General features: G+C 35.8%; 1 protein-coding gene across 2 annotated transcripts in view; it reads left to right on the plus strand.

The window, feature by feature from the left end:
- The window catches only part of ADGRB3 (adhesion G protein-coupled receptor B3), an 883764-nt gene that overhangs the window by 4789 nt on the left and 857230 nt on the right, over positions 1-21745 (plus strand). The window lies entirely within an intron of this gene.

The raw sequence follows: 21745 nt of genomic DNA on the forward strand, positions 1-21745 counted from the left end.
GCACATTTTGCGAAAACGGCCTTCCCCTTTGGAAGGTTAGGGGATGCATTCTGTTCATTTGAGGGCACGGCTGGTATCTAGCCTCTCTTGCTCCCCAACCCTGCACCCAGAGTGCGTGTTGAATTTTTATGCAGGAAATGTTTTCTGATTGCCACAAAGATCTCTGTCTGTGGAAAGGGACAGCCAAGCTCCAGTCCCTCCTTGCTCTCCTCCCCCAACAGAAGTTGTCTTTGTGGCCAACATAAAATTGACACGTTGTTGGAGAATTTTAAGAGTAGCCAAGGTTTTGTAAGGGGGCGGGGGGCGGTGGGGAAAAAAAAAAGAAAACGGCTTAACCAGCAAAAAGCCTTGATTTTTCTGCTGAAAGCCTTTTGGGGGATGGGAATTATGGAAGAGGCATGGCACTCGGGGCAAAGAAGCCTTAGAAAATAAATTCAGACTAATGGTGCTGGGAGAAGGGTAAAAAACCTTTAAGATTTCTACAGGTCAGTGTTTCCCTAACAGCTGTGACTGAAGAAAGCAAAGTGGTTTTAAATTACAGGAGTTCTTTTCTCTAGTAAAAATCCCAGAGAAGCACTTGCAACTGCAGGGATGGTATTTAACACCATTTAAAACCGATTAGTGTCCCTTAGAATAAGAAGCTATAGTACATGAGGAAAGTGTGATGTTATAAGCTGGCTAATAAGACAATTAACACCAGAATCTAGGTTTTGCTTGTCTGTTTTATTGCTGTTCTAAGAAAATGGAGAAAATTTGTATCTTCAGTGGTTAAAATTTTATCATCAAATTGACTGCTGATGACAGTGGAAAAAGAATCTTGGTATATATACAACCCTTTTTTTTTTGTGAATGGTAGCAAGTGACAAAACCAAAGTTGTTGTGTGCTCACTGAGTATGATTTTTAGAGATTTTGCTAGTCATGATCATGAGGTGTGGGTTAGGAAAGGGCTGAGATTTATAGAAGTTGGACTAGATTGTCATTCGTTTCAGTAAATGACTAAGAGTGATTTTAGACATTAGATGTTTGAATCCTGGGGGAGGATATATGCTTCTTTTGGCTAATTAGCTGGTGAAATGAGAAAGAAATGCCTCCATAGAGAAATCAGTGATTGTTTTAAAATTGTTAACATGTTAATAGAGCTGAAGAGGAAAAGTTTATATAATAGGGGAAGAGTGTGTGCTCTATCAGTAGAATTGTACAGCCTATATCCTCTGTCTTCTACATTTGTGCTCTTGAATTGCTTAGGTGTTCTGAGTCAGAAAGATAAGGATAAGTAATTCCTGATGACATAATTGTGGCTGATGCATTTGTAAGTAATTCCTATAAAATATGTATATAGTACTCCTTACTTCATTCAAAGAAGGCCTTTCAGGCCATGTTACATTGTAGGAAAGGAATGTGAAAATCTGCAGATGCTTAATTTAGTCAAATTATGCAAAAAGTACATTAAATCTTAGTCAATACAAATGATATGTAAAATCTTATGAAAGAATTGTTTAATACTATTTTGAATAAACTACCACATAATGATATTCACAGGGCTTGAAGGCTGTATGTAATAATTACATACAGTGGTGCTACTCGTATCTAATTTAATTCCAGAATGTCTTCATTTTGTTTGGTAACATGTAATCTCAACTTCTAAAATGGGATTTTAAAAGTCCCACTTGTATATTACTTTATGATTTCTATTTTCTGTGAAAAGTAAACTATCCTGTAAATCATAAGGGGAATATTTACAAGTTTATCTTCCATAGTTTTTGCCTCCCATTTTATTTGCTGTTTTCAGTACTGACTCAGAAGCCTTGAGTAGAAGTATTTTCCAGTGTATTATGTCACAGAGGTGGCACAGATTTGACAGAATGGTCTTTAGGCTCAGTGGATACACTTTCAGAATTTTTTATGTAATGCTGCTAGTGATGGTAAAAGAGATGCTGAATACTGAATATTTTGTATCTGACCATGGGAGTTATCATATTTAGTTGTATTTGAGAAAACTATAGGCTCCCAGCAATAGAATGTCAGTTTTGAGATAGGATTTCTACTAAGATGTTTGTTAGCAAACATTCATGTACTTAAGAATTTCTTAGCCAGAAAACAGTAAGAAGACTATTACTGTTTGAAATGACAACACTGACAATTACAGGTGTTATCTTGAATATATTATAAAAGTAAATTGTTAAATAATGCTTTATTAAAGTGTGAATTTTATTATATTTAAATATATTCTTATTTAAGATCATATTTCACAGATTTGAGGGTGCCATGTGATTATAGAAACTTAGCTGTCATTTCCTAATTTTTATGTTTAATTTTGAAAGTCTAGTAAATCAGCAAAAGGGACTCTCTTGAAAATAGTGTCTTATTTCAGGCAGTTATTAAAGAACTGTTTATGTACAGTCTATATACCTGTTTTTAAAAGAAAACTAAAGTAACATTGCTGTTTACCTCTTTTTCAGATGTGAGTAGGGGCAAGACTGGTATTTATTCATGAGGTCTTTAATATGTTTTATACCTTTCTTTTACCACAGATGATCCTGGACTATATAGCTAAAGTATAAAAGATCATATATGATCTTATTTCTTACTACTTCACTTAAATAATTAAAAGAGTTAAGAGAGAGAAATTGCATACCAGGGTGTCTAAATCATGTAATAAGCCTTAATGGAAGCTTTGTTTCCTACTTAACATCAATGGCGCTACTTATGTGCAGGGAGTTGGGATCCCTGTATAGATTCCAGGAAATCTGAACACACACACTTCCTTGTCTTTTCATTCTGCCCCTGCTAATCCTTGATAATCATCCACCCAAAGGAAGTCTCACCATGTGCCTGTATAAAGTCTAGCCTGTATGTGTGTGTGTATGTGTTTGAGCTTGTAGGCACAAATCCAGAGCAATTTCTGTGTCTCTTCGATTTCAAGTGTTTTCATTTCATTCTACTTTTTTTTTTGCCTCATCACTCTTTTACTCACTTTTCCCTTGCTTCTTTAGCCTCCTGGCTCTTACTTCCTTTTTGAATGCTGTGAGCCCACCCTGTATCGGAATGTACAGAGATCTCCTGAGTCAGTGGTATCTTGTCAGTTTGCCCTTCCCCTTGGCTGGACCCATAGCCCTTTGCACACACTGTACTTCAGTTCTAGCTTCTATCATATGGCATTGAAATTTCCATTTATTTTTCTGTCTTCCTCTGCTAGTCTTGTGAGTTCTTCAAGTGTACAGACTTGGTCTTCCAGTTGTCTAGCAGTCTAATCAGAGCTTCAGTAAAGATTGGTTGAAATGAATGTTAAGTGAGCTAAACAAAATATAAGACTTAAATAAGAAATATACCAATAAATTGAGGTTAGTAACATTTATAAGATTTCCAGTACAATTAAGGTGTTATTTAGCCAGCTCCTTATCTCAAAGTATTGTCTAACATTTTTAAAAGCACAAGAATGGAGTCATTGAGAAATAGTGTTAGTTCCATATGCATTTATTATAATAGATTAGCAATAAATATAACTTTCTATATACAGCTGTCTACAAAAACAGTAGTAAGAAAATTTGCCAATTTTTACCTGTTTTTTTTAAAATTTTCTTCATTTCTATCTGTGTTTTTTTCTTCTGGCTCTAGCAGTTCTTATCCAGAAATGACATTTTCCAAATCTTTTTTCCACAGTTTGAAGAGAAACATATGCAAAGTCTTTCCAAGAAAGAGGAAGAATATTTGGATGTCATTTCGAGCTTCTGTTACTTATTCCTAATTATGATCTATATGTATAGTAATAGTAGAATACTACTAAAATTTTAGGCCTGGCCAAGTAACAGGCCCTAATTTTTACTTTTGCCATTTCAGAATTTTGTCAAGCAATTCAGGGACTGACTCAGATATGTAGTATTAATGAAAACTCCATTATATGGCAACTTTTTTTGGAGGCAGTAAATTAAAATATTAACAGAAAAATCTGTGTGTACACATGTGTATCATTCCAATTTTAGTGTTAGTTGCAGATAAATGTGCTACACATTAGTTTTCTTCAAAACTGAGATGGGAATTTCATTTATTTAGATTCCAACTTCATGTATTCCTATACTTCATTTCCTAATAGAAGTGGTTTTATTGTTAAACGAAATACGTTAGTAAATACAGGGTTCCTTAGAGTCAGTTTGACCTGTGTTACCTACAAATACAGATCAAGTCATCTGGCTCTTGGATCTGAAATCATAGTTTCTTAAAAAATCAACATTTGTTACTTTTTTGAAATACCATGAGCTGGGTTTGAATCCACACCTTCACCTGAGAACCTGTTCTGTGTCCCCACTTCCCTTCTTGGGTTGTTAGAAATGCTTATCCTTCAGGGTACAGGAGAACAGAATGTGACATGTAGTTAAAAAAAAAAAATTATCCCAAAACACTAATGAAATTAATGGCTTGGAATATTTTAGTTCCTGTCAGCCCTGTGGAAATTTCTTACCAATTCAATTAACTAATACAGATCAGAGAGGTGTTCAGTTTTTCTAAGTGTGTCACTGAATTAAAATGAAAGGTGTATTTTGGTATGAGATGTCCTTGGGTCCTGAGAGTGACTCAGCCACCTCGTAGCATCCTGGACAAGGGACAGTACTTCACTGAGCTTGACTGTACTGTAGTGAAGTGCTGAATTAGATGAGATTGCATATGGAAGATGCTTGGTCTAATCCTCAAGTTTTGCTAGGCCCTCAATTCAGTTTTTGACACCTCTTTTTTATTCTTATCTTTTGGCTATAAATGATAGAAGATTGATAATAACTAATGAAGTAGATTACCATATAATTATTTGAACTTGTTTAGGAATTTAGGGCATTTAACAAAGGGTCATTAGTTGACTGAATGTCTGTTTTGTATTATGTAAAGAAAAGGTCGCATCTGGATACCTTTGTGTTGATGGAGGCATGACTAATACATCAAATAGATCAAGCCAGTGAATGTGAGTCATCCCAGGGCTGGGAAGCTGTCCTCTGGATATCATTGCTGATCCTTTTTAAAGTCTGTAAAGTCTAAATGTAAATTAAGGAGTTTCCAAGTGTTTTACTCTTTGCTGCATTATGCAAAATTAAATTCATGTTTTTAGTTCTGTTTTGAAAAGGAATTATCCTGAAGCAATTAAATCTATATTAAATCATTTGGAAAGAAGTAGAACATTTTTGGAATTTTTTTCACTGAATTGTGTTTAGTTGTTATAGACTAATGAGCCCTCAGAGTCCTCCAGAGGCTTACATATTCAGATATTGAAAACACATTTAAAAATTTGTTAGAACTCATTTGAAGATTCTGATGTTTTCTTAAAGTTGAATTACAGAATGCTATCTATAAGACTGCATAAAATGCTAAATGTTCTGTGATCAATTAAATGCTAAATGCTCTATTTTCAATTATCTTTCAACTGTCATTCAGGAATTTTGCTCATATGCAGAGAATGACCTAGCTAATACTTATCTATTAAAGGTTAATATATTTCTTCTTATTATTAATAAGATATTCTTAATAAAGTAATATGTTTCTAGTTTGCACTGAAAGTGCCATAAGTAACAAATGCATAGTAAATACATTAGTGTGGAGCTATTTGTCTCAAAAATAATTCCCTGAATAGGAATCTTTTCTGAAATTGGACATGTTTGCTGATATGCATTTTCCCCTTATGACACATCCCTTATGCTTAAAGCGTGTTATAAAATATGAAGGCAAAATGGTTACTGCTTAGTTTCTCCCATATTAAGTGAAATAATTTATCCACTAACCTAATCTTGGATATTCTATTCTCAAATTACTTCTAGATACCAAGATTCTTTAAAAACTGAGAATTGTTTAGGAAAACAGAGCAAATATGTGCATGGGAAAGACATTGAGACACTGATGGAACCAGATTACGGTGTTGAGGATGCAATTTACATGCACTTAGATATAATCAAAAGCATTAAAACAATTGTGGACCTAACCAGAGTCTACCTTGGTGAATTACTTTTTAGTAATGAATGTGTTAAAAAGATAGAAATAGCGCACAGAAATATTTGCTTTCTTGGGTCAATGGTATAGAGTATCTATTTCATGACATTTCCACTGGTGTTCTTCCATTTAAAAATAATTTTTAAAGTTTTGATTAAAATTTTATTAAAAATTAATATCTATACTGCATATATAGATAAAGATAATTTGTTCTCTAATAACTATTTTTAAAGAGAAAACTTCATCTATGTATCACTTTTAAGAAAATAAAGATGTGGAGTGTTTTGTTAAACATTTTATAAATTAAAGAATGTAAGGTAACCTGACATTGAGACAGTGCTTTCCAGTTCACCGAGGTCTGTGGCACAGATTATTCTACTTGAGCAGTAACTGTGTGAGGCACCTATTACTCGCTCCATCAACGTGGGCCGATTATGCCTTAAAGACCATGGCTTTCCTTTCTCATCGTTTTACTATAGACTGGTCCAAATGAAAAACTACAGAATTTTAGAGCTATGAGTTTCTCTCTGTTTCTGGAACACCTGAATCTGAATCACAAATTCTCAGATTCATAAGGGCCTCTCAGCATCATCTCGTCCAAATCTTACCTGACTAAAGGAATTCCAATCTGCAGATGTATCATGGGAACATTACTTCAGTTGAACATAAGTGTTCTTGGAGTTTATATTTAATGCCATTTCTATAATGTAAAAGAGACACAGACATTTAGGATGGTTGGATAGAACTAATTATTAAAAAAAAAAAAATTACCTGGTATCCAGCCAGAACAATAATCAGAGCATATTGCTCTACTACTGAATATAGACTCGTCTTTACAAATCAGAACTTTCATTCATTAGTTTTTTTTTTTTTTTCCCTATTTGGTATATATTATTTAAACAAATGTGATGTAAGTTTCAAAAATCTATTGATTTTCAGTCTAAGCACATTAAGTTTAAAGAGCAGTGTGTTTCAAGTGCAGAGCCTGTCTAGATTTAGAAAGATGATTTACCAAGGTCTATCTTGGATTTTCGTTTTATTATCATTCTCTAGGGCAATCTGGGCTTTAAAGAAATAACATGTTCTATTTTTTAGTTATCGCGTTGCACATTGAGAAATGCTATTGCATGTGGGAAACAGATCAGAACCCACTCCTGTTTTGAAGGTCACAGCTCCTGTGGGTGGGCTTCCCTGGATTCTGTGGAAACCACTCTCTTCTCTCACTCCTGAGGCCCATGTCCTGATTCCAACCGTAGGACTGTACTCTGTCTCCCTGGTTTCTCCAAGCTTTATCCATGCCTTACTCTCTTCTCAAATTACTTTACTACAAGACATCGTCTGTTTCTTATTGGGACATTTACTGGTACAGGAGTATGTGATTTTGTTAACTAATTACGTTGAGATTGGTCTGAAATTGTTCCTTTTAATGTGCTAACAGTCTTATGTAATAATTAGCCGTTTGCAGAGTTGCAGGTTGGCTAACCCTACTAATTGAAAGGATTGAGCTAGGCTTCCCGGATGGCTCAGATAGGAAAGAATCCACCTGCAATGCAGGGGACCTCGGTTTGTCACTGGTTCCAGAAGATCCCCTGCAGAGGGGAATGGCAACCCCGTCCAGTATTCTTCCATGGAGAATTCCATAGACAGAGGAGCCTAAAGGGCTAAAATCCATGGGTTTGCAAAGAGTCGGAAATGAATGAGCAACTTTCACTTGAAAGAGTTGAGCTAATCAAAGTGAAAACCAATTGGCTATTTTTTAAGAAGCTTAGTTGACATGGTTTATTTTACACTTGATCCTAACTCAGGATCAGTATATGTTCATCTTCATAACTCCATTGAGTTTAGGAACTCCTCCAATAGTCTTTCTATATGTACATGTTGACTTGTTGACTACTTAGCCTGTTTTAAAATTACATAGCATGTACATTCATATACAGTTTTTCAGTGATGTGGCCACAGAACATTTGAACTGGCCTGGATATTCAAGGAAAGTTTTGTGAGTTGGTCATTTCAAGGCTCACGTATAAAATGTAAAAAGTCCTGACAGGTTAATATTTAGTTTTCATTTTACATCATTAAAATAGTAGAAATATAAAATGAAAACCGAATTTCAGTTGCTAATGTTAAGTATCCCTTTGCCTGTTGATTTCATTATACATCTCAAGTGCGTGTGTCCACTCTTGGCGATTCCATGGACTGCAGCTCCCCAGGCTCCTCTGTCCATGGAATTTTCCAGTCAAGAATACTGGAGTGGGTGGCCATTTCCTACTTCAAGCAAAGGCAAAAAAAGCAAACAAAACAAAACAAAACAAGACTAACACAGAACTTTATTTTTTTTCTTTCATTTCATTGCAAAAAAAACCAAGGCGGCTAAGTTTACCCTTTTAATTTCATTAAGAAAATTGCAGTTTTTAACTCTTTTTCTGTGTTTAGGTTGCCTTTCACATCACAGAAGAGTCCTGAGAAGGAAAAAGGAAAATAACTTCCAAAGAAACAAATGGGCTAACCTTTATTTTTTCCTGACCTTCTGTTGATATACAGCTTTATGATTTTTCTGAATAGGTGATACATAAAAAATATTTATTATACAGTGAATGCTTTTGGAAATATTTTTTCTAATGTTGGCTCCTCATACTAATTGTAATGTGGAAAAGAGGGCACCTTGAGAAGATAGAAATCTGTTTACTTTATATAATCTTTCCACATAAATCTGGCGAATTTTCAAAGATCTGCTTCTGCATTGTGGGCTGAGAAATTTCAGTTTATTTTGGCTTCCCAGAGAGGTCAGCTTCCTTTTCAGAAATGTCAGCTTGTGGTCTGCTCTCCTTGGCTGGCCTTGGTTTTTGTAACTTAGAGGGCAAACTATGTATATTTTTTTAAGTGGTGCCTGAGATATTAACCAAATGCAGCCTTTTCAATGGGCTTTACTTCCAACTACAATGAAGTAAATGGCCATGAAGCACGGTTGTTGGTTCCATTTGTACCACTGAGAGCATTTTAATTGCCTTCCTTAGCTTGTAATATATTAACAGTCTGTTTCTTAAAAATGTATGGCTTCCCTCTGGCTGGTGGTTTTCCTGGAATTTTCTTATGACCATATTTTGGTGTCCAGTTGATGATAAAGGGCATAAGTGAATTCTAGGCAGTAATAAATATTACATATACTTGCCACTGGTCTCTGCATCCTGAGGGGAGAGAAACCACAGCGATATGGCTGACTAGAAGTTAATCCATTAAGTAGCAAGAACTGATTAATGCAAAAGAAGTAAGTATGTATAGGATATGAATCAATATAGCTTTTTTCCCCCTTAGCAATGGAAATTTTTTTCCAAATTAAAAGTCAATATATGAAAAAGTTTATTAAAAATAGAACTTCTTAGGTGAAGTGAGCAGGAAGCCCAGAGCTTGCCTAATCCACCTCCGTAGGTGAGACACCCCCCCTCATCCCTTCTGCTTTTTGTCACACTTGTGGAATAAGAGACCTGCTCATGACCTGTCTCTACTGCCTGTCCTGTGAACACTTTCCTTGGGCTCTCTCTTTCCTTGGGGTCAGTTTGTCCTGGGGCTGCGTGTCGTGTTTCAGAACTAGTACCTGAATTGTCCATCTTTCTGTCTCATCATCTGGATTCCGAGCCTCTTCCACCTGAGGTTTCCAAACCTGCAAATTGGCTTATTGCAATCATACCTCTTGCTCATAGACTGGAGTTTACCCAGATAAATATGATCCTTTTGGACCTTTATCTGATGAATAATTAGAAGCCCTCATGTTAAATCTTTATAAATGTACTGTTTTGGGGTGTTAATCATTCTGATTCTCTTTCTGATTGTTTAGTGACTCCCCAAACCATTCAGCTGCAGACTGTCAGACATCTTGGAGTAAACTAAAGTTATTAGGGCATAAAACTTTTTTGGAGGTCCTTTGTTCACGTATGATGGATATCTGCAACAGAAGCAGGTTATTAAAACAACCACCAAAATCATGTTAGCATCTGTTCTATGGACATGAGTGGACACTGGGGTGTTATTAATGCTCTTCCAGGAGTGTTAGCCTTCCCTTTCTCTCGGCATGGATCAGGGTTGATTTCTGGACCAGCTGTGCCTGGATGGGGTCATGTGACTGGCCCTGGCCAATGAGTGGTGAGCAGAAGTGTTACTGCTTGCGTCTCAGTTGGGTTATTTCATTGCTGGAGTAAGATCACCAGAGTGGTTTCTTTGCCTCTGCCAGGGGACCTGTGCCAGAGAGAAGGGCCTCCCCAGGCAGCTTGTGTCCTTAAACATGTGAGCTGAGAGGAGCCCCCTCCCGTGGCCTGAAGGCTGAGCCAGGAATTTCTGTTTCGAGACACTGGGTATTCGGATTTGTCTTTGTTACTACAGCCTAACCTAGCATATTCTAGCTGATAACAAAATGTTCAGTTAGGGAGGATTGGGGCACAGTGGCATTAACTGATGGTTTTAAAAGCTTACAGGGCACACTGGTAACCTGTTGTGTAATTCAGCTGTGAAGATGTGGTGGCCAGGCAGGCCTGTGATATTTTGTGGGGAGGATCTCGCCTACCTGAATATTCTACAGTGGACTCTGGGATAGCTGAATTTCAATTTATTGTTAACGACACTCTGGACCTCATTTTAGGTATTAATTTATCAATATTTAATTGTCATAGCCTAATTAAAATAGCAGATTAACTACAGGCATTGTATGTTTGGACTTCCCTGGTGGCTCAGACAGTAAAGCATCCGCATACAATGCGGGAGACCCGGGTTCACTCCCTGGGTCGGGAACATCTCCTGGATAAGGAAATGGCAACCCATTGAAGTACTCTTGCCTGGAAAATCCCATGGACGAAGGAGCCTGGTAGGCTAGTCCATGGGGTCACAAAGAGTCAGACACGACAGAGCAACTTCACTTACTGTTGTACGTTTAGATAACAAGAGACCATTCTTTTGACATACACTCAACAGCTATTGGATTTTTATATATGTTCAGACTCACCCAGATTAGAAAGGGTTCGTGGGCTTTTGCTGAGTCATGATTGTCAAAGAACTGAGTAGCAGACATTGCTTGTGGTCTGATGGTTCTTACTGACAGGTGAAAACGTGGCCCGTTACCTGCCCTTCACCCTCCTTTATCTTCATTCCTCCTCCCTTCTTTCCCCGCTTCCTCTCTTTCTCCTTGGGTACTTCTTTTCCCTCCAGATACATAGGCCATGATGTATGTGTGTTCACCCAGATCCTGTACCACAACAATTTGCACAGAATCTGTTATCAATATACATGTAGGTGTTTGTAGTAAACAAATATTTCTATGGGCGTTCAAAGGGAGCTTATAAACACTTAGTAAGCACTGCCTCATTAATCTTAACAATTTTCTTGTGAGGTTAATTATGTAGCGGTAATTAACCTCCCCTGTGAGTAGGTGGGCTTTTGCCATGTTGAGAAGTGTTCTTCCCTTCCAGGAGAGGTGGGAGGGAGCACGAGGCTGCTGTGAACTTTAAACATGCCTCTGAATGCTACTTCTCAGGAGTGAATGTTGGTGGTACTCGGGAAAATCTTACTGTACTGGCCTAAGCCTTGCTTTATTTTCCTGACTCTCCTGTCCTCAAGTTTTCATTATAATATGCTTGTTACTTATAAGAGACACATTCCAGGACTCCGATGGGGGTATACAGAACACTTAGCAGTTGAGAAGTTAAAAAAAAATTGAGCAGAAATATATTCTTTTTTTTCCCATTTTATATTGTGTTCTGAAGAAAATGTAGGTATGCCGTGAATTATCAATTTTTTTCCTTCCCGTGTATTTTATGTCTGATCTTTGGGACACACACACACACACAGTCACGTATGCATAAATCTGTGGCATTAAACACTCACAGGTATTATATGCAGTGTGATTTGAAAAGATGAGCATTTTTTCAATAGCTTGACGATATATTCCCTGCTAAACTGCATTTACTAACTAAATATTTACTAGATATAAATCTAACTAGTGTCACTATTGAGAAGATCACAGGAATGGCAAAGAATAAAGATGCCTTTTGCAAGGTAAGCTTTAACATTTAAGTTGATATTTTGAAAATTCACTTGGAGCCTTTTTAATAAATACATTCAGATCAGTATTCTGTGGATCTTCTTAATTATCAGAAATTATTTAATTTTTTCACTTAGGATTTAAGAGTAAAAATCATTTGCCAAGCAGGTTTCTAAAAGTTGAAAACAAATGTCAATTCATAAAAGTGTACACTTTTCCATTTTTGGGAAATTTACATGTATCATGTTATAACAAAGTAACACTTTGAAATTCTCTTTAATCATTGATTATTTTCTTCTTTCGGAACTTGTTCCATATTAGATCCCACACATCTGACAGCCATTAATTTAGATATTTCCTTATAGAACTTAATATAAAATGAAAATTGCTTCAAGTCAACATTTTATAGTGATTAAAGAGTCAGACTTCCTGGGTTCAAATCTCATTTTCTCAACTTCTAATGAAGAATATTACATATTTCTATAAACCTCAGTTTCTTTGAGAGATTGAGGTAATTAGCAAAAAATTAACATGATTCCTGGACTGTTTAATAGAGGCTCAATAAATATGAACTTTGATTAATTGGATGGTTTTGGAACCCTTTAGAAACCCTGCATTAGCTTTTTCTTTAGTGCAACAAATAAAACTTTGATTTGTAATAAAAAGTAATTTATTTAATTGACCTCCAAGAAACTAAAATGCCTTCTGGGTCGTTCACTCTGGAAAAACACGCTGTATCTTTAATCCTTTCTTCCCTCTGAATCTTCACATTCCTGGGAAAAGTAGTCTGACTTAAGCTGCTGTATCTCTTCTTTCTTACTCATTTCAGAAGTGAATCACTCTGTTCCCCACATCATCATTTTCCTCTTAAAACAGACTAGCCAGTGATATTCACAGATTGTTTGACAAATAGTGATTGCCCCCAGATGATTTTCTCTCAAAGGCCCGGGTCCACTCTAAATCAGAATCAGAAAGCATTGTGGACTGTATTTTGTCTGCCTAAGCAGCTTCAACTTCTGGGTATTTTCCTGAAAATATTTTTGTATCTTGGGTGAGTCCTTTCCTCATAACATTATGGTTTAAATGGATTCCCATTTTTTTGGTTAAGTCAAGTTAAAATCTGTATTCTGATTTGTTTCTCACAACTGGTATGCATGTTTAAAATGAAGCAAGCTGTAATTACCTCGTGGCCTGCACTGAATCCCATTTTTCTTCTGAGCAGAGTCAGATCTCCTAGAAAAATATCTTGCTTGCTGCCTGCTTCTTAACATTTATTCTAAAGGCTACTGTAAGAAAATATCAATAAATTATAAATCCATACTATATTTTTTAAAAGATCATACCCTTTTACTTTTGGTTTTCTGAAACTTTTACTTTTGCCTTTATAAACAAGAGGAATTAGCAATGTGGCATTAGATACTAATGTTTTTAACTCTCTAGAATCCTTTGTATTTAGTAGAGCACTTAGAAGACTGAATAACTGCCTTTTGGATGAGATTTGCCATAACTTGAGGCAAGTCAGTCTGAGCTCCAGTTTACTCAGTTATAGAAAATAAAGTTGGTTGACTGACACTCATAGGATTCTGTGGCAAGTAAAACTGTACCATGTATGAAAGCCATTAAGAAAATGAACAGTGGCATCCAAAAATGTTATTGTTATTTATGTAAATTTGATTAAATTCATTAGTTCATTGGCATATGTGCATGTGAAATAACGGCCCTGTCCTGCAATAATAAATATCATGGATGGTTAGATGGATTGTTGGACTTATTTGCAGACAAGACTGATTTGTCCTTGGGAAAACTCTGTTCCCTTGGCTCTTCTTTTTCTTTTCAATGTCAGTGGAAGCAGAGACAATTTGAGCTGCACATTCAAACCTTTTAGTTTGATTCCCAGCCCTGCCTTCCGCCAGCTTGGTGACCTTTGGCAATTTGCTTCATATTTGTAAATCACATTTTCTATCTCTGTGTAATAGAGATCATCTCTATGCCGTTTCTTTTTAAAAAATGTATTCTGTACAAAAAAAAAACAAAAAAACAACACTGTTAAGATAAATGCATGAAAAATGCAGAAGTGGTCAGTTTCTCTCAATGCTGCTTTTTAGGTAATCAAGCTTTAAGTTTTCAGCTGCCCATTGTAAGTTTGAGTATGACTTCAATTGTGTGCAGGTCTAGCTTTCCTCTTCTGTAGATGAAGATCAGAAGTACAGTGAATCACTTCATAATAAGCTTTCCACTCCATGTTGGTCAAAGGAACAGTCTGAAAATAAACACATCCTTTCTTCCCTTTTGTGTCAAGAGTTAGCATTGGAGGAGAATGAGTAGATGAACGCTTGCCCAAAACCTTATCCTCGGTGCCAAAAATACTGTGGGAGAAATTGTAATTTTACAGAACTACTTATTTTCTCAAGGGGACAAAGACTACGTGTAAATAAGCAAGATTTCTATGCCATATCAAGTAATTGAAATTAATCTTTGAGGAATACAGATTAGGTAAATTTTGCATCAAGGTGGATTTTGAAACAGAGTAAAATATGGAAAGAAACATGCTGAGAGAGCTTCATAATTTCATGAAGTATTTTTGTATCCATCCTGAAAAGACGACAGTTTGGAGTCTGTTTTCTCTAGGTCACAGCTGGGAATATTTCCAAGGTCAATTGTGATCTGCTAGCCAGACATGCAATTGTTCTGATGGGATTACGCATCAAATTTACTAGGTAAAATGCCGACTTGAAATAGTTTATCAACTTGTAAAGAGTTTCGGCAAACCTAATACTTGGTAAACAGTTTTTAAAAACATTCAGTTTTGTGCTTTTGAACAAGTATAGCAAACTGAATCAGTAAAACTATATTCAGATTTTAAAAATGAACCTTAATACAGGTTTAACAAAGCATTTATTTGACTCAGAGCTTCCTACACCTGGTATTGTGCAACCTAACCACTAAATGTAAATTTTTCAGGTAGCCTGACTTCAGTAGGGGGTGTATACTTTAGAAATCCATTAATAGAAAGGTACCGTGCATAATGGATATTTTGAAGAGAATCCAAATGGAACAAAATAGTCCAGCAAGCTTATATAATTTTTAACTTTGTTTTTTGTAAATTTTTAAATCTATTTGTGTGTTTATTTTCTAATTATAGGAGTAATGGATACTTTACTGTGTGTCCAGTATAATTTTAGATCTCAGCTCTTTCAAGGTTCTAAAACTCCTGTGAGATGTGTATTGTTATTACTGCCTCCAGTTTCCAGATGAGGTGTCTGGGACACAGCAGGGCTGACTGAGTGACCTGCCAAGATCACACTGAGAAGGGCAAAAGCTGAGATAATCCCTCTTTTAATCCTTACAATATACCCTCACTCTGTGCAGATGAAAACAGTCTAACATTTTGAGTAATTGCAAAGGTGCTTGACTCTTACAATCCTTGAATTATAGGATGTTTTTAAAGAGTATAACGTTTTATTTTAATTCCTCCAAAGTCCGTTTCCTCCTGTGTTTGGGTAGCCTCTGATCTGCTAATGCTGCTAACCCTCAGTCTTTCCCAAGCTATCGCCTGTGTCAGAGTCCATAGTAAAGGAGCTTTCTTCTCCAACTGAGTCCATTATTCACAGAACCCTTCAATCTCAACTCTCTCAGGAAACCTCAAGTGATGAAAATAGGAGTATTGATTTTGACTTGCTCTGAGACATCAATGCTTATGAAATCCTTTCTGCTCATAAATATACAACTTTTAATGTTTATATTTGCAATCATCGACTCAGTGAACACGAGGTTGAGCGAACTCCGGGGAATAGTAAAGGCTTTCCCACAGGGAAGCCTGGTGGGCTGCAGTCCTTGTGCTCACAGAAAGTCAGAGAGGATGAGGGACTGAGCAACAATAAAATGTTCATTTAGATTTAAGTATAGTCTGTTTTAATAGTTTTCTATAAAATATGAATTTCATAGATTTCAAGTGTATGGTTGGTAAAAACTACAGCTTAATTACCTTGAACTTTACTTAGTACCATATTAACACAATGAGGTGCTTAATCTTTTCTGTAATTACGATCGTAGAAGATCAAAATAAAATTAGAATGACAATTATCTTTTCTTGTATAAGTTAATGATTTTAAGTTGGGAAGATGTCATTTATATTAGACAAAAATAGGTTATAGTTAGATTAAACGTCTCTAATACTAGAAAATACAGAATATTTAGAAAAAAGAAACAAAGGTGAAAAGTTCAATTCCTTGCTCAGAGAATATTTAATCTTTGTCTTTAAATTAATTTTGATATGTTCTTTTGAAATTCTCAATTTTCATATGCTTGGGCATTGAAAATGAATACTATCCTACTAGGAAAAAGAATAAATCCTGATCCAGTCTGACTAAAATCATCCTCTGTGGAATTTTCTTAGTTGTGGTAATTTTCAAGTACTGAAAATCAAGCTGATGCTAACTTTTCCTTCTGAATGGTAGTGATTCAGTGTCTTGGGGATTTAAGAGTTTCTTGAGAGGAAGTAATCAAAATAAAATTATTTTTCTTCTTAAAAAGAACAGCTATTCCATTTATTCTAAAAAGGGGAATTCGCAGAGTTTATATAGGTAAATGTCAGTCACAAAACAAAAAGGAAAAGATAACTGAAAAATAATTCTCTGAAAAGTTCAGACACATCAGAAGATTTCAGGTTGATTTCCATTTTCTCTTCATTTACCTTTTACCTTTTATATTTCCTTCAGTTTCTTTCACGTTCGTATGTACTAGGAAAACATATTCTCCCATAACTTTTTATTATGTGTTTCTTACTGAATTTTATAATATTACAGTCTTATTATAATATTAGTATATCTTATATCCTGTCGGCTCCAATACTAATTATTTTTATACTATATTATTTCAAAAAAATATATTTAAATTACTGAATTCTTATATCATGCAAATTTTGTAGCAGGACTTTAGGTGCATAAGTAAAAATATTCTAGCATTTGGATAATTTAGCAGATTAAGAAAAAGAATTTAGAAAAACATTTCAGGGCAATTTGCTTGTTTTGAGCATCTGGTTAACAGCTGGAGTAATGAGAGTTAACGCAGCAGTGACCGTCTTTTACACCGATCTCCAGTGTACTCACTAACACTAGGAAGTATTAACTGCTATTAATTCTTGCTTCCTTTTGCTATAGGGATTTGCTGAAAAAAGGGAAAAGATCCTTGGAATTTTCCTTCCTTAAGACAATTTTTCAAAAATAAGATTATATGTAGTTTGTATATCATAGTTCACAAGTACATAATTATTGGCATATACATAATATCTCAAGGTGATCTGCTGAGTTGAATTACCTTATGTACAAAATATCTGTTTTGAGACTTTACTTTCTAAGAAATGTCTCAGGTAAGGTCTCACATGTATTGTGAACAGGTACTTATTGCATGTATCATGTTCTTGGCCTTGAAATCAGAGCCATACAATAGAAATAGGGAGTATACTTAGTATATCACAGATGAGAAGAGTATTTAAGGTTTTTGCCACTGCTGAGAAGAAGCAAACACTGTAGGAGGTCAGAAAGAAACGAGCGACATGGCCTTTGAGGATTTTCCTGGTGGTGCAGTGGTTGAGATTGTGCTTCCACTGCCAAGGGCACAGGTTCAGTTTCTGGATGGGGAGCTTAGGTCCTGTATGCCTGGAGTGGAGTGGGTTGCCGTTTCCTTCTCCAAGGAATCTTCCTGACCCAAGGATCGAACCCGGGTCTCCTGTGTTGCAGGCAGAGTCTTGACTGTCAGAGCCTCCAGAGAAGCCCCAAGGCAAAGATGAATCAAAACCAAAAAAACAAAAAAATGGTGAAGACTATATGATCAGTTTGAGAGATTTAAAATGGCATGAGGTGATACATTTTTCAACTAAAGTACCAGAGGGAAAGAAAAGGCTTGACTTTTGATGGTTGTGGCACTGGGACAGGTTCATAATTTGCAAAGGGGACCTGGTTCAAGTTCAGTCACAGTGTGGTTCAAAAATGATGAGTCTGTGGTTTTGGCAGATAGTTTAATTGGGCTTGTTCTGTGAAAAAGCAAATAGACTTTTATATTGTAGCTCAGTCACTTAATAGCTATGGTATTTACCACATAAATCAATCAGTTAATCTAAGATGCTTAGAATGGTTCTTTGCATGTAATTTCTGCTTAATAATTTTGGTGAAAACAATAAATAATTGGAGAAAGTACTCTAAGTTAATTTTCAGAAGAATAATTTATTTCATATTATCAAAACTGGCAATAACTTAGAAAGCCAAGGTCAAGTCTAGAGTCTAGGGCAAGATCAGTGAAAGTCTTCAAGGGTAGCAAAGTGGTGAGAGGTAAAAACATGATGCTAAGGCGAAGGTAAAAAGAATTTTTGGTGAGGATATTGAAGGACATTCATTTCAGAAATTGTGTTTTTTCCCAAAGCATCTTAAAATCTAATGTTTAAAATCAAAATGGTGCTATGCAAGGCAAAAAGAGCCAAGAATAGTCAAAATACATCTCTTCTGTCATTATTTTTTTTAATTTATTTTTTAATTGGTGGAAAATTGCTTTAAAACATTGCGTGGATTTCTTCCGTACAATAGTTGGGCAGAGGATCTTAACAGACAGTTCTCCAAAGAAAATATTCAAGTGGCCAATAAACATATAGAAAGATGTTCAACATCACTAATTATTAAAGAAATGGAAATCAAAATTTCAGTATTTCTTCAGCACATGTTTTAAGGGTCACTGAATTAAGTTAAAGGTTTTATTCTTGTGACACTATATAGAAATTGCAAAAGTACTGTTCAAATAATGTTAGTATATAAACCCATTCATTATAGAAAGTTTATACTACAATGTGTCATATATAAAAATATCATTTTTAGCCTTGTTTAAAGTATCTTATGCATGAACATGAATTTTATTACAAGGGAATCATGAAAATAGTGCTTGTTGCCTATCTTTATTAGCACTCTTTCATAAAGTAAAAAAATCACTATTTTAGATCTGCTAGTCACTTTAAGGGGTAAAATGTAAAGAGAAAAAAGTTAACACCTGGAATTCTAAGAATTGGTGTTATTTATATCATGAAAGAAGATGTTATAAGTTTCTTCCCACATATGATATAATCCTGTTTGTCAAATAAACAAGAAATTTTTATTTTGATCATTTTATCAGTTTTCAATGAGTTATTCAAAATAATAAAAAAACTAAAATGGATGAGAAAAAATTTAGACAATTTTTATTTTCTTTTAACTTACCTCTGTTATTCCAGTTTTTCGGAGCTTTATAAATAAGAAGTATACTATTTGGATTCTAGGAAATAATTTTAATGGTGTATTTTATACAACATAGTTTATATTCATTACATAATTTATACCTAGAACTCTACCATTTCCCCATCAGTTTTGTATTTTGAAACTCTGTTGAAAATAGTTCTTGATTTTAGAATCACATTTTTTTTCTTTTTAGAAATTAAAAACTTGATTTGATAAAAATTTGCACAGTAAATTATGCATACACATATATCACATTTTCATATTTGAAGAAATCTTTATATTTTCAGAGTTTTCAATTTGAGATTGATAGAATTAAATTATCCAGCCAAACCTATGCAGCTACTCTTATGCTCATTAAATTGCCTACGTTTGCTAAAATCTGCCATTAATATCTGTATGTGTTCTGCCTATGTATAAGAACTGAGAGTTATTTTTGAAAGACACATTTTGCCTTTAAAGAAGATAGGATTCAGTGTTGCCTGCTTGAAATGTTTTCCTTCTTTCTTTGGAAGGTATTAAAGGCTTTTGAATAGAAATAATTTTAAAATAGAGATTTCCAGCTATCAATGAGCACATTGCCTTGATTTCAACTAGAATTAAATACAAAGAACTGAACTGAGTCCTTGGCCGTCCACTGTGCTTTCTTCATTTAGAAACTTCAGTATTAAGTGAAAGCCAGATGATTCAAGTGTTGCATTTTAGCATACCACAGATTGTGATCTTTAGAGTTACATTATTTATATATTACAAGTAACCCAACTAAAACATCTGCACTGTGGCAGTTTCTGTGAAATTTAATTTTCACTAAAAGCATGAGAGTCAATAGGAAAATCACCCTGTCAGCAGAATTTGAACATAGAAGTTCCATTCATGGGATAAAAGGATTATTTGTAAATGGAGCAAAATATGCTGAGTGATATTTGTCATTTTGTTAATGATCAGTGTTCTCATTTGCCCTAATTTATTTTAATTCCCCTAGTGTGTTCTACATTTGAAAAATAGAATAATCTTAATTACATTTTTTATATTTTACAATATCATCAGTTCATAAAGCTGATGGACCATCATTCTCAAAATTGTATTTATTTGAGCAGTATGAAAATATGTAAGATGTGTTTGGTGTTTAGAATAATATATCTTGTCCTCCTAGTGTTTTCATGTTGCTCTGACCCAAATGAGAAAGTTGAGGACCAGTGGTTATGTGTGATAATTAATGTTGGACTCATCGGGCAGATCGCTGGTCTGTACCAGGGCAGTCCGTCTTCACCGCTCCACACTTCACTGCCCCCAGATACTTGCTGAAAAGTCTCCTAGTAGGGGGACTAGTGATTGATTTGGGGAGTGGAGAGATTGTGGTTATAAGCGAGTTATTGGAGCAGCATCCGAATTCACAGTCTTAGTAATTTTATTCTTAATAATTTTATCTAATTCTTAGTAATTTTATTTAATTCCTTTTCAATGGTTGGTTGAGGGTCTGTCTCTCTTTTTTGTGTGTTCAGATGCCTAGTGTGTGGATCAGATGAGATCGTTTAAATCATAGGATCTCACCCCTTTCACTTTCACCAGGCGTCAGCTCAGCCCTCTGTCTCGGCCAGGACCCTCTAGGGAACTCTGTGTCCTGCTGGAGGGTGAGGAGTGAAGTATCACTGTCTCTACGCTCCCCACTTCGTGGTATTTGTAGGCTCTCTGTGCCTGGTGTTTGGGAGTTATGGTGGTTTCTTTTCTTTGATGAAAATGGAGTCAGTCTTGCCCTGAATATATGTTTCATTGTGCTCATTGGGTTTCAGGGATCGAGGAAAGTTTTGGGAAAATGCAGCTCTCCTGCAGCCTTTAACTGTAGTCCGAAATATTTTCTCAGAAGAATTTTCCCCAAATTAAAATTATAATATCTTAGTACAACTTGTATACCTCTGGAGGGAAAAAACAAACAACAACAACAACAACAAAACATAACAGTAGCTGTAGTAACAGTTTGCATAACAAACTGCATTGAGGCTTAGCCAAGAACCGTATGCTATCATGAGTTTCCCAGGTGGCTCAGTCGTAAAGAATCTGCCTGCCAATTCAGGAGACGCAGGTTCGATCCCCGGGTCTGGAACATCTCCTGGAGAAGGGAATGGCTACAGACTCCAGTATTCTTGCCTAGTGAATCCCATAGACAGAGAAGGCTGTTGGGCTGTAGTCCATGGGGTCACAAAGAGTCAGATGTGACTGAGCATGCACACTGCTGCTGCTGCTGCTGCTGCTGCTGCTAAGTTGCTTCAGTCGTGTCCGACTCTGTGCAACCCCATAGACAGCAGCCCACCAGGCTGCCCCGTGTCTGGGATTCTCCAGGCAAGAACACTGGAGTGGGCTGCCATTTCCTTCTCCAGTGCATGAAAGTGAAAAGTGAAAGTGAAGTCGCTCAGTCGTGCCTGACTGTTAGTGACCCCGTGGATTGCAGCCCACCAGGCTCCTCCGTCCATGGGATTTTCCAGGCAAGAGGACTGGAATGGGCTG

The sequence above is a fragment of the Capra hircus genome, chromosome 14 (genome assembly GCF_001704415.2).
Source record: "Capra hircus breed San Clemente chromosome 14, ASM170441v1, whole genome shotgun sequence".
NCBI classification, from domain to species: Eukaryota; Metazoa; Chordata; class Mammalia; order Artiodactyla; family Bovidae; genus Capra; species Capra hircus.